Raw genomic sequence first — 16,348 nt, 5'->3', positions numbered from 1 at the left:
TGTCTGACACTGGAAGGAAAGATAGAAGATAAAGACTTGGACTGTATAACAGTGAAATCTAGAGTGGTCAATGATGGTGGCTAAATATACAAATATAGAAATGATTTTACATGTGGGAGAACAAATGACTGTCAACTTTGCAAGGTATTGAGAACAGGATGGTATTGGGGAGAACATATAATAAATACAAACTAGAGTCTATAGTTAACAGTAACATTGTAATATTCTTCCGTTAAGTGTAACAAAGGTAACATGCCAAAGCTAAATGTCTATAAAAGGGGCACATAAGGGAGGGGTATGGGATTCTTGGTGGTGGTGTTTTTGTTTGACCTTTTAATTTAATTTAATTTAATTTTTATTTTTATTTTGTCTGTTTTTATTATTCTTATTTTAATTTTTTTGGAGTAATGAATGTGTTCAAGGGCTGATTGTGGTGATAAATGCACAACTATATGATGATACTGTGAACAGTTGTACACCATGGATAATTGCATGGCATGTGAATACATCTCTATAAAATTGCAGGGGAAAAATAAACAGAGGGATACAAGTGCTGGAGAAAATGTGGAGAGAGGGATGTTCCTATTCACTGTTGGTGGGGAAGTAGAATAGTATAGCCCATCTGGAGGGCAGTGTGGTGGTTCCACAAGAAGCTAAGTAAGGGGTGCCCGTAAGATCCTGCACCTCATTATTGTGTGTATACTTGAAAGAACTGAGAGCAGAGATATGATTGGACATCTGCACACTGGTGTTTACCGTAGCAGTATTCAGGATCTGCAACGGATGGAGGTGGCCTATGGGTACGTCAACTGATGAACAGAATGGTGAACTGTGGTGTATGACTATAATAGAATATTGAGCAACTGCAAGAAGGAATGAAGTTGTGAGGCATGCAACTAAATGAATGGATCTTGAGGGCAACATTTTGAGTGAAATAAGCCAGAAATGAAAAGACAAACATAAGGCTTCACTAATACAGACTAACTATAATGTGCAAACTCTGAGAATTGAATCTTAGAGCACAGGTTATCAGGGGAAGGCTTATTGTAAAGGTCCCTAGATTGTAAGCTCTTAGAGCAGTCACATCTATTCTTGAGTTGTAATGGTTATCTCTAAATTCTGAGATGCTGAGCTCTTTGCCTGTACCCTGGTCTGTCCCTAGAACTTCAAGTAGCTGTGTGACACCTGAGACTCAGAACTAGAGTTTGGCAGCTATGAATGTCGGTATTGTCCCATACAGCAACTGTTTGAAAAGCTGAAAAAGACTTCAGAATTCAATTAGAGATACCGTTCATATCTCTAATTGATACCAAGTGGATCTGGTTAGGACTAAGGCAAGTCAGATAAAGGTAAAGGACAATATTGACTGTGTTTTTTTTTTTTTTTTTTCATTTTTATTGAGATTGTTCAGATACCATACAATTATCCAAAGATCCAAAGTGTACAATCACTTGCCCCTGGGTACCCTCATACAGCTGTGCATCCATCACACTTAATTTTTGTTCAATTTTTAGAAACTTTTCATTACTCCAGACAAGAAATAAAGTGAAAGATGAAAAAAGAAAAAAAGGAAACTCTAAACCTCCCCTATCCCTAACCAAACCCCCTCAATTGTTGACTCCTAGTATTGATATAGTACATTTGTTACTGTTATGAAAAAATGTTGAAATACTACTAACTGTAGTATATAGTTTGTAATAGGTATATAGTTCTTCCCTATATGCCCCTCTATTATTAACTTCTAATTGTATTGTCATACATTTGCTCTGGTTCATGAAGCAATTTCTAGTATTTGTACAGTTGATCACGGACATTGCCCACCAAAGGATTCAGTTTTATACATTTCCATCTTTTGACCTCCAACTTTCCTTCTGGTGACATATATGACTCTGAGCTTCCCCTTTCCACCTCATTCACACACCATTCGGTGCTGTTAGTTATTCTCACATCTTGCTACCAACACCCCCGTTCATTTCCAAACATTTAAGTTCATCCTAATTGAACATTCTGCTCATACTAAGCAAGAGCATCTACATTTCTTCCACACGGCAGGAGGGAGAGTCAAAGAAGGTAGAGAGGCAAAAGAAAGAGGAAACAAAAAAATGACAGCTAGGAAGCAGCAAAAGGAAAAATAACCTTAAATCAAAGTAGAATAAAGAATCAGACAATACCACCAATGTCAAGTGTCTAACATGCCTCCCCTATCCCCCCGTCTTATCTGCATTCACCTTGGTATATCACCTTTGTTACATTAAAGGAAGCATAATACAATGATTCTATTAGTTATAGTCTCTAGTTTATGCTGATTGCATCCCTCCCCCAATGCCTCCCCATTTTTAACACCTTGCAAGGTTGACATTTGCTTGTTCTCCCTCGTAAAAGAACATATTTTTACATTTTATCACAATTGTTGAATACTCTAGATTTCACCAAGTTACACAGTCCCAGTTGTTATCTTTCCTCCTTTCTTGTGGTGTCTCACATGCTCCCCATCTTCCTCTCTCAACCGTATTCATAGTTACCTTTGTTCAGTGTACTTACATTGTTGTGCTACCATCTCCCAAAATTGTGTTCCAAACCACACACTCCTGTCTTCTATCACCCTGTAGTGCTTCCTTTAGTATTTCCTGTAGGGCAGGTGTCTTGTTCACAAAGTCTCTCATTGTCTGTTTGTCAGAAAATATTTTGAGCTCTCCCTCATATTTGAAGGACAGCTTTGCTGGATACAGGATTCTTGGTTGGTGGTTTTTCTCTTTCAGTATCTTAAATACATCACACCACTTCCTTCTTGCCTCCATGGTTTCTGCTGAGAGATCCGCACATAGTCTTATTAAGCTTCCTTTGTATGTAATGGATTGCTTTTCTCTTGCTGCTTTCAGGATTCTCTCTTTGTCTTTGACATTTGATAATCTGATTATTAAGTGTCTTGGCGTAGGCCTATTCAGATCTCTTCTGTTTGGAGTACGCTGCGCTTCTTGGATCTGTAATTTTATGTCTTTCATAAGAGATGGGAAATTTTCATTAATTATTTCCTCTATTATTGCTTCTGCCCCCTTTCTCTTCTCTTCTCCTTCTGGGACACCAATGATATGTACATTATTGTACTTTGTTTCATCCTTGATTTCCCGGAGACGTTGCTCATATTTTTTCATTCTTTTCTCCATCTGCTCCTTTGCGTGTAGGCTTTCAGGTATTTTGTTCTCCAGTTCCTGAGTGTTTTCTTCTGCCTCTTGAGATCTGCTGTTGTATGTTTCCATTGTGTCTTTCATCTCTTGTGTTGTGCCTTTCATTTCCATAGATTCTACTAGTAGGTTTTTGAACTTTTGATTTCTGCCGTATACATGTCCAGTGCTTCCTTTACAGCCTCTATCTCTTTTGCAATATCTTCTCTAAACTTTTTGAATTGATTTAGCATTAGTTGTTTAAATTCCTGTATCTCAGTTGAAGTGTACATTTGTTCCTTTGACTGGGCCATAACTTTGTTTTTCTTAGTGTAGGTTTTAATTTTCTGTTGTCTAGGCATGGTTTCCTTGGTTATCCAAATCAGGTTTTCCCAGACCAGAACAGGCTCAGTTCCCAGAGGGAAGAAATATTCAGTATCTGGTTTCCCTGCGGGTGTGTCTTAGAAAATTGCTCCACCCTGTGATGCCTCGGGTCACTGTGCTTTTCTGCCCAGCAGGTGACACCTGTTAGCCTATAATTCTTGACTGGTATGAGGAGGTATGGCCGTGTTCCCCCAGGCTCTGGGGTCTGGTTCTGAATGGAAAGGGCCCCACCCCTTTCCTCCTAGAGAAGACAGACCCCTCAGGTGGAGGTCATTAGCATTTCAATGGTCTCGCTCTCTGCTTGTGGTGTCTCCACCCTTCCCAGAGTCACAACCCTGGAAACTGAAAATGACTGGGGCTTTCTCCACTGAGCCAAAAAAGAAACAGATAGTCCCCTTCAGACCCAGTCCAAGGCAACCCTCCGGCTCTCCCAGGTCAGTCGTCACCCAAAGCTTCTGTCTGTTTTTTGGGGCTGCGTACCTGTAGTGAGCAGTTCACATTCGCTACTTAAAACCCCAGTTGGAGCTCAGCTGAGCTATATTCGCTTGCTGGGAGAGAGCTTCTCTGTGGCACCACGAGGCTTTGCAGCTTGGGCTATGGGGGAGGGGGTCTCCCGACCTGGTTCCGCAGGTTTTACTTACAGATTTTATGCTGTGTTCTCAGGCATTCCTCCCAATTCAGGTTGGTGTATGATGAGTGGATGGTCTCGTTTGTCCCCCCGCAGTTATTCTGGATTATTTACTAGCTGTTTCTGGTTTTTTGTAGTTGTTCCAGGGGGACTACTTAGCTTCCACTCCTCTCTATGCCGCCATCTTGCCCTAGTCCCTCCTCCAGTATTCTGACTGTGTTTTAAAACTACAAATTGTGTGAGAACAAAGAAAGATATGTTTATTTGGTGCAAAATCTATATATTCTGTAGCACATGAGATAATTTAATTTATACAGTCAGTTTACCCAAACACCATAATTACATGGAACTTTAAATAGGAAGTGAGATCTGGTAGGTTTGTACAAGTTAGTGTGAAACCCTGATATACCCCAAAGTAATCTGGGCAGAGAATAAAAATGTATTTGCAAAGCCCTCCTGAGGCACTGGGGGGAAATGGGAAAATATTAAATTTCCCTACCAGGGGAATTACTCATATTCTCAAAAGCATTGGGGACTACCAATTTGGAAGGCCGAGCCCTCGATCTTCCTTATGATGCTTGTAACTGCAAAGGGGAGGCTAAGCCTACTTATAATTGTGCCTAAGAGTCACCTCCAGAGAACCTGTTTTGTTGCTTAAATGTGGCCTCTCTCTCTAAGCCAACATTGCAGGTGAACTCACTGCCCTCCCCCTACATGGGACATGACTCCCAGAGGTGTAAATCTCCCTGGCAACATGGGACATGACTCTCGGGGATGAATCTGGGCCCAGCATTGTGGGACTGAGAAAGTCTTTTTGACCAAAAGGGGAAAGAGAAATGAAAAAAATTTAAAGTTTCAGCAGCTGAGAGATTTCAAATGGAGTCAAGAGGTCATTCTGGTGGTTATTCTTATGCATTATATAGACACCCTTTTTCAGTTTTTAGTGTATTGGAATAGATCGAAGGAAAAACCTGAAACTGTTGAACTGCAACCCAGTATCCTTGATTTTTGAAGACAGTTGTATAACTATGCAGCTTACATGAGGTGACTTATGATTATGAAAACTTTGTGGCTCACACTTCCTTTATTCAGGGTATGGACAGGTGAGTAGAAAATGGGAAGAAAATTAATATTAAGGGGATGGGGGATGGGATATTGTGGATGTTCTTCTTTACTTGTATTTTTATTCTTGTTTTTATTTTTATTCTTTGGAGTAATGAAAATGTTAAAAAATTGATTTTGGTGATGAATGCACAACAACATGATGGTACTGTGAACAATTTATTGTACATTGAGGATGACTGCAGGGTATGTGAATATATCTCAATTAAACTGAATATTTTAAAAAATGAAGCTACTTAACAATGGGATTTACATGAACTGCTGTGCCGGCTTGTATATATTATGTCCCCCAGAAAAAGCCATGTTCTTTAATATATTCTTGTAGGGACAGACATATTAGTGTTGATTAAGTTGGAACCTTTGGATTAGGTTGTGTCCATGGAGATGTGACCCACTCAACTGTAAGTGATAACTCTGACTGGATAATTTCCATGGAGATGCGGCCCTGCCCATTCAGCATGAGCCTTGATTGATTCACTGGAGCTCTGTGAAAGCACAGACAGAAGTAGCTCACGCTAGCTACAGCCAAGAGGGACACTGAAGAATGCACAGGAGCTGAGAAAGGAGCTGAAGCTTACAGAGACATTTTGGAGATAGCCTTTGAAAGCAGACTTTTGCTCTGGAGAAGCTGAGAGAGGACAAATGCCCCAAGAGCAACTGAGAGTGATATTTTGGAGAGAAGCTGAAGCCTAGAGAGGAACGTCCTGGGAGAAAGCCATTTTGAAACCAGAACTCCGGAGTAGACTCCAGCCACGTGCCTTCCCAGCTAACAGAGGCTTTCCAGATGCCATTGGCCATCCTCCATTGAAGGTGCCCCCTTACCTTGGATACTTTATGGCCTTAAGACTATAACTGTGTAACCAAATAAATCCCCTTTATAAAAGCCAATACATTTCTGTTATTTTGCTTAATGGCAGCATTAGCAAACCTGAACAACTGCTAATACAGGTTGCCCTATTCCATCATGCATAGTCTTCAACAAACAAAAAATGCAGCACTGGCTCCAGGAAAATTAAAAAGATTCAATTATTACACACAACCATTTGACAAGTAAAAGGGCAGTTTATTTTAAATGGCTGTTGGAATTCCATTCTCCCCTTGATTCCCTTTTCCTCTCTAGTGGCAAGCAATTACTGAACACTTATTGATAATTAGCCACTGGATAACAACGATTTCCATAGTAAAGGCCTTTTACTTTTCAAGGCCCGTTTGTGGTCTTTATTCAACTGGACCCTTGCAACCTCCCTGTAGGAATAAAAAAATTAGTACTATTCCTATAAGTTAAGAAATTGAACTCAACAAGCTAAATGTCCTATCCAAATTCACCTGTGAAATAAATGTAGCAAGAATTTTAACCCATTTCATCCGGCCCTATATGTAAACCTTACTTTATTTTCCACATATGGCAATAGGTCTATAAAAGCCCATTCTTCTCTCAGACCCTTCTCCTTTTTCTTTCCTACTTACTTTCTTGTCTTGAACTTCATCTTTTCTTTTTTCTTACTCTGGAATTTTCAGCCAGTGTACACCCTGGTGCATAGTTTGGCAGGACAGATAGTAGAATAGTAGTATATAGCAATATTAAATTTTAGTTTGCAAACCCACATGTGCATAAAATGTAATTTTTCCTATATTTCTGGAATCCAAAGTCATTTCTGTTTCAAGCCCTCATTTCTCCAGGTGGCAGAGATGCAATCACAGAATTCAGAGCTCCCTGCTTTTCTTAAAGTCCAAGTAAATTCCCTGTAACTTCTATGATGCAGGGAGAGTGAGTGTTAACAAGCTCTGCTCATATATTATTATGCATTCCTCTAAACCTATTTTGCAACAGATGGCAGGGGTTCCAAATCCATATATATTTAAGGGCCAGGAAGGTAATATAAATTTGTAAATAAAGGTCACATGAATGAAAAATGGGCCTGTAGTGAATTAAAGACTACCTGCCCAGTCTAAAGGTATGGCTCAAACAAAGCACATCCATTTGTGACTTCTGGAATGTACATGAGCCCCATTAGGGTCTTCTAAAGGGTTAGATGTCTTGTAACTCTACAGGAAAAGTTTTCTGTTTTTTGTTTTAACTCTTTCCGTTGAGCCTGAGGCAATCAATGGGCGCCAGTTGGCCTCCCTTGGATGGAAGAAGGGCTGAAAGGTAAAATGAAAATACCAAAACGTGGTGTTCAGGAGTAGAAGATAAGGACTCATCAATTAGTATTTCACCAGAATGTGGCAAGCTGACTCTGCACCCAACATCCAAAGCACCCAACCCTTCTCTTTGTGACCTCTCACCAGGCATCATCTGCACACTGTATCTTGCTTTTCCTGTATTCCATTTCAATGTCTTGTTCTCAATTGGATCCCAACTAATCCTCATGTTGTGATAGGGATTAATAACCTTTGTTAGTTGATGCAGTTTGTTGCTTCTTAGATCCAGTTCCTCATAGAATTTCACACTGCTAAGTTGTAAGGAGCTGAAAGAGTATTCTGTTCAACACTGTACTGTCATTATATCAATAAAGCCCCTACTCTGTGCCAGGACCCCACCAGAAGGGGGCTGACCCTCCTCTGGCTCTCCACCGCATGCTCTGAGAGGACTTGATATCTCGAACCTGATATTGGAGTCATCTCTACTGTATTTCTTCTCACCTGTTAATCTATAAGGTGCTTGAGGGAAGGATCCTGTCTGATTTGTCTTTGTCACTTCCACTGCACTGGAGCCCTCCATATTCCATGTGCTCAATAAGAGATTGCTGACTGCACTCTCTTCTCTAGTCCTACAAACTCTCATCCTTTTTCCCAAATATATCTTCCTCTTTGCGGTCTTTTTGCTCCCCAGTCTAACTTCTACACTTTTGTTAGACTGATCTGTACAAAACTAAAAAAAAAAAAATCAAATCAAATATTCTCCTGCTTATAACTTCCCAGTGGCTCCTAAGTTCATGCAATATTGGCATCTAAACCCTTTGGCTTGGCGTCCAAGGCCCTTTATATGGAAATGCTCCACTGTGCTGCTCGATACTACGTCAGTCTTCTTAGACCACACAGGTAAAGCTGGAACAATCAAATGACCTAAATCTGGGTGGAAAGTCCTGTGATCCATCCAGGAACACGGCAATTTAGGTAATCAGAAGATGACTTTCTCATCTGCATTCTGGCTCCAGAGAGGCATGGGACTTGCCATGGCGGGCCCCTGAGGGCAGAGCTGCAGGCCATGTGACTGTTTAGCTGCAGTCTAGACTTGGCTCCTCAGAGAAAGGGTGTCTCGCAACTCATGCTGCAGTCATCTGGCCTGTTTTGTCTTGGTGTCGTCCTTTTGGTGTGTGGGACAAGGACCCAGTGAGCTGGCATCTTTGGCGTTTCTTGCCTTCACTATCTGTGTTAATAATAAGCTCCCTGAATCTAAAAAAGGTATGTTATTTCTTTACCAGCTGAATCTATCAGTCTTGGCTTTGACTTTGCTTATGCTTAACACCCTTCATAATCAGATCCAACCAAACCCTTTACCACTAACCCCAATCTATTTATCCATCTAACCAACCATCTCATTACAGAATGTATCTGCTTCTTTACATGTCTGTCCCTTTTCTGCTCTTTCCAGTGAAGTAGCCACTAGCCTCATGCAGCTATTTCAAATTGGATTAATTAAAAATAAATAAAATTTAAAATTTAGGTCTCAGTTGCACTAAACACATTTCAAGTGTACTCAAAGCCACATTATTCTAGTTTACACAGTGAACTCTAGTGTAAACCATGGATTACAATTAATAGTACAATTATACCAATATTCTTTCATCAATTGTAACAAATTGCACACTAATGCAAGAGTATATGGGAATCCTGAAAAAGCCAGGAACTGCGTGGACTGGACACCACAGAGCAATCTGACTTCGGGCATACTTCATACAACACTCATGAAAATGTCGAACTGCTGAGATCAGCGAAATCTGTAAGTTTTTGCGGCCAGGGGACCCGCGCCCCTCCCTGCCAGTCTCAGTCCCATGGGAGGAGGGGCTGTCAGCTCCGGGAAGGAGAAGGGAGAACTGCAGTGGCAGCCCTTATCGGAAACTCATTCTACTGATTCAAACTCCAACCATAGATAGACTGAGACCAGACACCAGAGAATCTGAGAGCAGCCAGCCCAACAGAGAGGAGACAGGTATAGAAAAAAAAACAACACGAAAAACTCCAAAATAAAAGTGGAGGATTTTTGGAGTTCTGGTGAACATAGAAAGGGGAAGGGCCCTGAGGCGCATATGCAAATCCTGAAGAAAAGCTGATCTCTCTGCCCTGTGCACCTTTCCTTAATGGCCCTGGTTGCTTTGTCTCTTAGCATTTCAATAACCCATTAGATCTCTGAGGAGGACCCGTTTTTTTGTTTTGTTTTGTTTTGTTTTGTTTTGTTTTGTTTTTAATCCTTTTTTCTTTTTCTAAAACAATTACTCTAAAAAGCCCGATACAGAAAGCTTCAAAGACTTTCAATTTGGGCACATCAAGTCAAGAGCAGAACTAAGAGAGCTCTGAGACAAAAGGCAATAATCCAGTGGCTGAGAAAATTCACTAAACACCACAACTTCCCAAGAAAAGGGGGGTGTCCGCTCACAGCCACCATCCTGGTGGACAAGAAACACTCCTGCCCATCGCCAGCCCCACAGCCCAGAGCTGCCCCAGATAACCCAGTGTGACGGAAGTGCTTCAAATAACAGGCACACACCACAAAACTGGGCGTGGACATTAGCCTTCCCTGCAACCTCAGTTGATTGTCCCAGAGCTGGGAAGGTGGAGCAGTGTGAATTAACAAAGCCCCATTCAGCCATCATTTCAGCAGACTGGGAGCCTCCCTACACAGCCCAGCAGCCCAGAACTGCCCTGGGGGGACAGCACTCACCTGTGACATAGCACAGTCATCCCTCAACAGAGGACCCGGGGTGCACGGCCTGGAAGAGGGGCCCACTTGCAAGTCTCAGGAGCCATACGCCAATACCAAAGACTTGTGGGTCAGTGGCAGAGACAAACTGTGGCAGGACTGAACTGAAGGATTAGACTATTGCAGCACCTTTAAAACTCTAGGATCATCAGGGAGAATTGATTGTTAGGGCCACCCCCCCTCCCCGACTGCCCAGAAACACGCCCCACATACAGGGCAGGCAACACCAACTACACACGCAAGCTTGGTACACCAATTGGGCCCCACAAGACTCACTCCCCCACTCACCAAAAAAAAGGCTAAGCAGGGGAGAACTGGCTTGTGGAGAACAGGTGGCTCGTGGATGCCACCTGCTGGTTAGTTAGAGAAAGTGTACTCCACGAAGCTGTAGATCTGATAAATTAGAGATAAGGACTTCATTTGGTCTACAAACCCTAAAAGAACCCTATCAAGTTCAGCAAATGCCACGAGGCCAAAAACAACAGAAAATTATAAAGCTTATGAAAAAACCAGACGATATGGATAACCCAAGCCCAAGCACCCAAATCAAAATACCAGAAGAGACACAGCACCTAGAGCAGCTACTCAAAGAACTAAAGATGAACAATGAGACCATAGTACGGGATATGAAGGAAATCAAGAAGACTCTAGAAGAGCATAAAGAAGACATTGCAAGACTAAATAAAAAAATGGATGATCTTACGGAAATTAAAGAAACTGTTGACCAAATTAAAAAGATTCTGGACACTCATAGTACAAGACTAGAGGAAGTTGAACAACGAATCAGTGACCTGGAAGATGACAGAATGGAAAATGAAAGCATAAAAGAAAGAATAGGGAAAAAAATTGAAAAAATCGAAATGGACCTCAGGGATATGATAGATAATATGAAACGTCCAAATATAAGACTCATTGGTGTCCCAGAAGGGAAAGAAAAGGGTAAATGTCTAGTAAGAGTATTCAAAGAAATTGTTGGGGAAAACTTCCCAAATCTTCTAAACAACATAAATACACAAATCATAAATGCTCAGCGAACTCCAAATAGAATAAATCCAAATAAACCCACTCCGAGACATATACTGATCACACTGTCAAACACAGAAGAGAAGGAGCAAGTTCTGAAAGCAGCAAGAGAAAAGCAATTCACCACCTACAAAGGAAACAGCATAAGACTAAGTAGTGACTACTCAGCAGCCACCATGGAGGCCAGAAGGCAGTGGCACAATATATTTAAAATTCTGAGTCAGAAAAATTTCCAGCCAAGAATACTTTATCCAGCAAAGCTCTCCTTCAAATTTGAGGGAGAGCTTAAATTTTTCACAGACAAACAAATGCTGAGAGAATTTGCTAACAAGAGACCTGCCCTACTGGAGATACTAAAGGGAGCCCTACAGACAGAGAAACAAAGACAGGACAGAGAGACTTGGAGAAAGGTTCAGTACTAAAGAGATTCGGTATGGGTACAATAAAGGATATTAATAGAGAGAGGGAAAAATATGGCAAACATAAACCAAAGGATAAGATGGCCGATTCAAGAAATGCCTTCACGGTTTTAACGTTGAATGTAAATGGATTAAACTCCCCAATTAAAAGATATAGATTCGCAGAATGGATCAAAAAAAATGAACCATCAATATGTTGCATACAAGAGACTCATCTTAGACACAGGGACACAAAGAAACTGAAAGTGAAAGGATGGAAAAAAATATTTCATGCAAGCCACAGCCAAAAGAAAGCAGGTGTAGCAATATTAATCTCAGATAAAATAGACTTCAAATGCAGGGATGTTTTGAGAGACAAAGAAGGCCACTACATACTAATAAAAGGGGCAATTCAGCAAGAAGAAATAACAATCGTAAATGTCTATGCACACAATCAAGGTGCCACAAAATACATGAGAGAAACACTGGCAAAACTAAAGGAAGCAATTGATGTTTCCACAATAATTGTGGGAGACTTCAACACATCACTCTCTCCTATAGATAGATCAACCAGACAGAAGACCAATAAGGAAATTGAAAACCTAAACAATCTGATAAATGAATTAGATTTAACAGACATATACAGGACATTACATCCCAAATCACCAGGATACACATACTTTTCTAGTGCTCATGGAACTTTCTCCAGAATAGATCATATGCTGGGACATAAAACAAGCCTCAATAAATTTAAAAAGATTGAAATTATTCAAAGCACATTCTCTGACCACAATGGAATACAATTAGAAGTCAATAACCATCAGAGGCTTAGAAAATTCACAAATACCTGGAGGTTAAACAACACACTCCTAAACAATCAGTGGGTTAAAGGAGAAATTGCTAAATAGATAGAGACGAATGAAAATGAGAACACATCATACCAAAACCTATGGGATGCAGCAAAAGCAGTGCTAAGGGGGAAATTTATAGCACTAAACGCATATATTAAAAAGGAAGAAAGAGCCAAAATCAAGAACTAATGGATCAACTGAAGAAGCTAGAAAATGAACAGCAAACCAATCCTAAACCAAGTAGAAGAAAAGAAATAACAAGGATTAAAGCAGAAATAAATGACATAGAGAACAAAAAAAACAATAGAGAGGATAAATATCACCAAAAGTTGGTTCTTTGAGAAGATCAACAAGATTGACAAGCCCCTAGCTAGACTGACAAAATCAAAAAGAGAGAAGACCCATATAAACAAAATAATGAATGAAAAAGGTGACATAACTGCAGATCCTGAAGAAATTAAAAAAATTATAAGAGGATATTATGAACAACTCTATGGCAACAAACTGGATAATATAGAAGAAATGGACAATTTCCTGGAAACATATGAACAACCTAGACTGAGCAGAGAAGAAATAGAAGACCTCAACCAACCCATCACAAGCAAAGAGATCCAATCAGTCATCAAAAATCTTCCCACAAATAAATGCCCAGGGCCAGATGGCTTCACAGGGGAATTCTACCAAACTTTCCAGAAAGAACTGACACCAATCTTACTCAAACTCTTTCAAAACATTGAAAAAAAATGGAACACTACCTAACTCATTTTATGAAGCTAACATCAATCTAATACCAAAACCAGGCAAAGATGCTACAAAAAAGGAAAACTACCGGCCAATCTCCCTAATGAATATAGATGCAAAAATCCTCAACAAAATACTTGCAAATCAAATCCAAAGACACATTAAAAAAATCATACACCATGACCAAGTGGGGTTCATTCCAGGCATGCAAGGATGGTTCAAGATAAGAAAAACAATCAATGTATTACAACACATTAACAAGTCAAAAGGGAAAAATCAATTGATCATCTCAATAGATGCTGAAAAAGCATTTGACAAAATCCAACATCCCTTTTTGATAAAAACACTTCAAAAGGTAGGAATTGAAGGAAACTTCCTCAACATGATAAAGAGCATATATGAAAAACCCACAGCCAGCATAGTACTCAATGGTGAGAGACTGAAAGCCTTCCCTCTAAGATCAGGAACAAGACAAGGATGCCCGCTGTCACCACTGTTATTCAACATTGTGCTGGAAGTGCTAGCCAGGGCAATCCGGCAAGACAAAGAAATAAAAGGCATCCAAATTGGAAAAGAAGAAGTAAAACTGTCATTGTTTGCAGATGATATGATCTTATATCTAGAAAACCCTGAGAAATCAATGATACAGCTACTAGAGCTAATAAACAAATTTAGCAAAGTAGCGGGATACAAGATTAATGCACATAAATCAGTAATGTTTCTATATGCTAGAAATGAACAAACTGAAGAGACACTCAAGAAAAAGATACCATTTTCAATAGCAACTAAAAAAATCAAGTACCTAGGAATAAACTTAACCAAAGATGTAAAAGACCTATACAAAGAAAACTACATAACTCTACTAAAAGAAATAGAAGGGGACCTTAAAAGATGGAAAAATATTCCATGTTCATGGATAGGAAGGCTAAATGTCATTAAGATGTCAATTCTACCCAAACTCATCTACAGATTCAATGCAATCCCAATCAAAACTCCAACAACCTACTTTGCAGACTTGGAAAAGCTAGTTATCAAATTTATTTGGAAAGGGAAGATGCCTCGAATTGCTAAAGACACTCTAAAAAAGAAAAACGAAGTGGGAGGACTTACACTCCCTGACTTTGGGAGGACTTACACTCCCTGACTTTGAAGCTTATTATAAAGCCACAGTTGCCAAAACAGCATGGTACTGGCACAAAGATAGACATATAGATCAATGGAATCGAATTGAGAATTCAGAGATAGACCCTCAGATCTATGGCCGACTGATCTTTGATAAGGCCCCCAAAGTCACTGAACTGAGCCATAATGGTCTTTTCAACAAATGGGGCTGGGAGAGTTGGATATCCATATCCAAAAGAATGAAAGAGGACCCCTACCTCACCCCCTACACAAAAATTAACTCAAAATGGACCAAAGATCTCAATATAAAAGAAAGTACCATAAAACTCCTAGAAGATAATGTAGGAAAACATCTTCAAGACCTTGTATTAGGCGGCCACTTCCTAGACTTTACACCCAAAGCACAAGCAACAAAAGAGAAAATAGATAAATGGGAACTCCTCAAGCTTAGAAGTTTCTGCACCTCAAAGGAATTTCTCAAAAAGGTTAAGAGACAGCCAACTCAATGGGAAAAAATTTTTGGAAACCATGTATCTGACAAAAGACTGATATCTTGCATATACAAAGAAATCCTACAACTCAATGACAATAGTACAGAGAGCCCAATTATAAAATGGGCAAAAGATATGAAAAGACAGTTCTCTGAAGAGGAAATACAAATGGCCAAGAAACACATGAAAAAATGTTCAGCTTCACTAGCTATTAGAGAGATGCAAATTAAAACCACAATGAGATACCATCTAACACCAGTTAGAATGGCTGCCATTAAACAAACAGGAAACTACAAATGCTGGAGGGGATGTGGAGAAATTGGAACTCTCATTCATTGTTGGTGGGACTGTATAATGGTTCAGCCACTCTGGAAGTCAGTCTGGCAGTTCCTTAGAAAACTAGATATAGAGCTACCATTCGATCCAGCGATTACACTTCTCGGTATATACCCGGAAGATCGGAAAGCAGTGACACGAACAGATATCTGCACGCAATGTTCATAGCAGCATTATTCACAATTGCCAAGAGATGGAAACAACCCAAATGTCCTTCAACAGATGAGTGGATAAATAAAATGTGGTATATACACACGATGGAATACTACGCGGCAGTAAGAAGGAACGATCTGGTGAAACATATGACAACATGGATGAACCTTGAAGACATAATGCTGAGCGAAATAAGCCAGGCACAAAAAGAGAAATATTATATGCTACCACTAATGTGAACTTTGAAAAATGTAAAACAAATGGTTTATAATGTAGAATGTAGGGGAACTAGCAGTAGAGAGCAATTAAGGAAGGAGGAACAATAATCCAAGAAGAACAGATAAGCTAACGTTCTGGGGATGCCCAGAAATGACTATGGTCTGTTAATTTCTGTTGGATATAGTAGGAACAAGTTCACAGAAATGTTGCTATATTATGTAATTTTCTTGGGGTAAAGTAGGAACATGTTGGAAGTTAAGCAGTTATCTTACGTTAGTTGTCTTTTTCTTACCCCCTTGTTATGGTCTCTTTGAAATGTTCTTTTGTTGTATGTTTGTTTTCTTTTTAACTTTTTTTTTCATACAGTTGATTTAAAAAAGAAGGGAAAGTTAAAAAAAAAAAAAAAAAAAGAAAAACAAGGAAAAAAAAAAAAAAAGATGTAGTGCCCCCTTGAGGAGCCTGTGGAGAATGCAGGGGTATTCGCCTACCCCACCTCCATGGTTGCTAACATGACCACAGACATAGGGGACTGGTGGTTTGATGGGTTGAGCCCTCTACCATAAGTTTTACACTTGGGAAGACGGTTGCTGCAAAGGAGAGGCTAGGCCTCCCTATATTTGTGCCTAAGAGTCTCCTCCTGAATGCCTCTTTGTTGCTCAGATGTGGCCCTCTCTCTCTGGCTAAGCCAACTTGAAAGGTGAAATCACTGCCCTCCCCCCTACGTGGGATCAGACACCCAGGGCGTGAATCTCCCTGGCAACGTGGAATATGACTCCCGGGGAGGAATGTAGACCCGGC

The sequence above is a fragment of the Choloepus didactylus genome, chromosome 10 (genome assembly GCF_015220235.1).
Source record: "Choloepus didactylus isolate mChoDid1 chromosome 10, mChoDid1.pri, whole genome shotgun sequence".
Classification (NCBI taxonomy): domain Eukaryota; kingdom Metazoa; phylum Chordata; class Mammalia; order Pilosa; family Megalonychidae; genus Choloepus; species Choloepus didactylus.
This window is presented reverse-complemented; position numbering follows the sequence as displayed.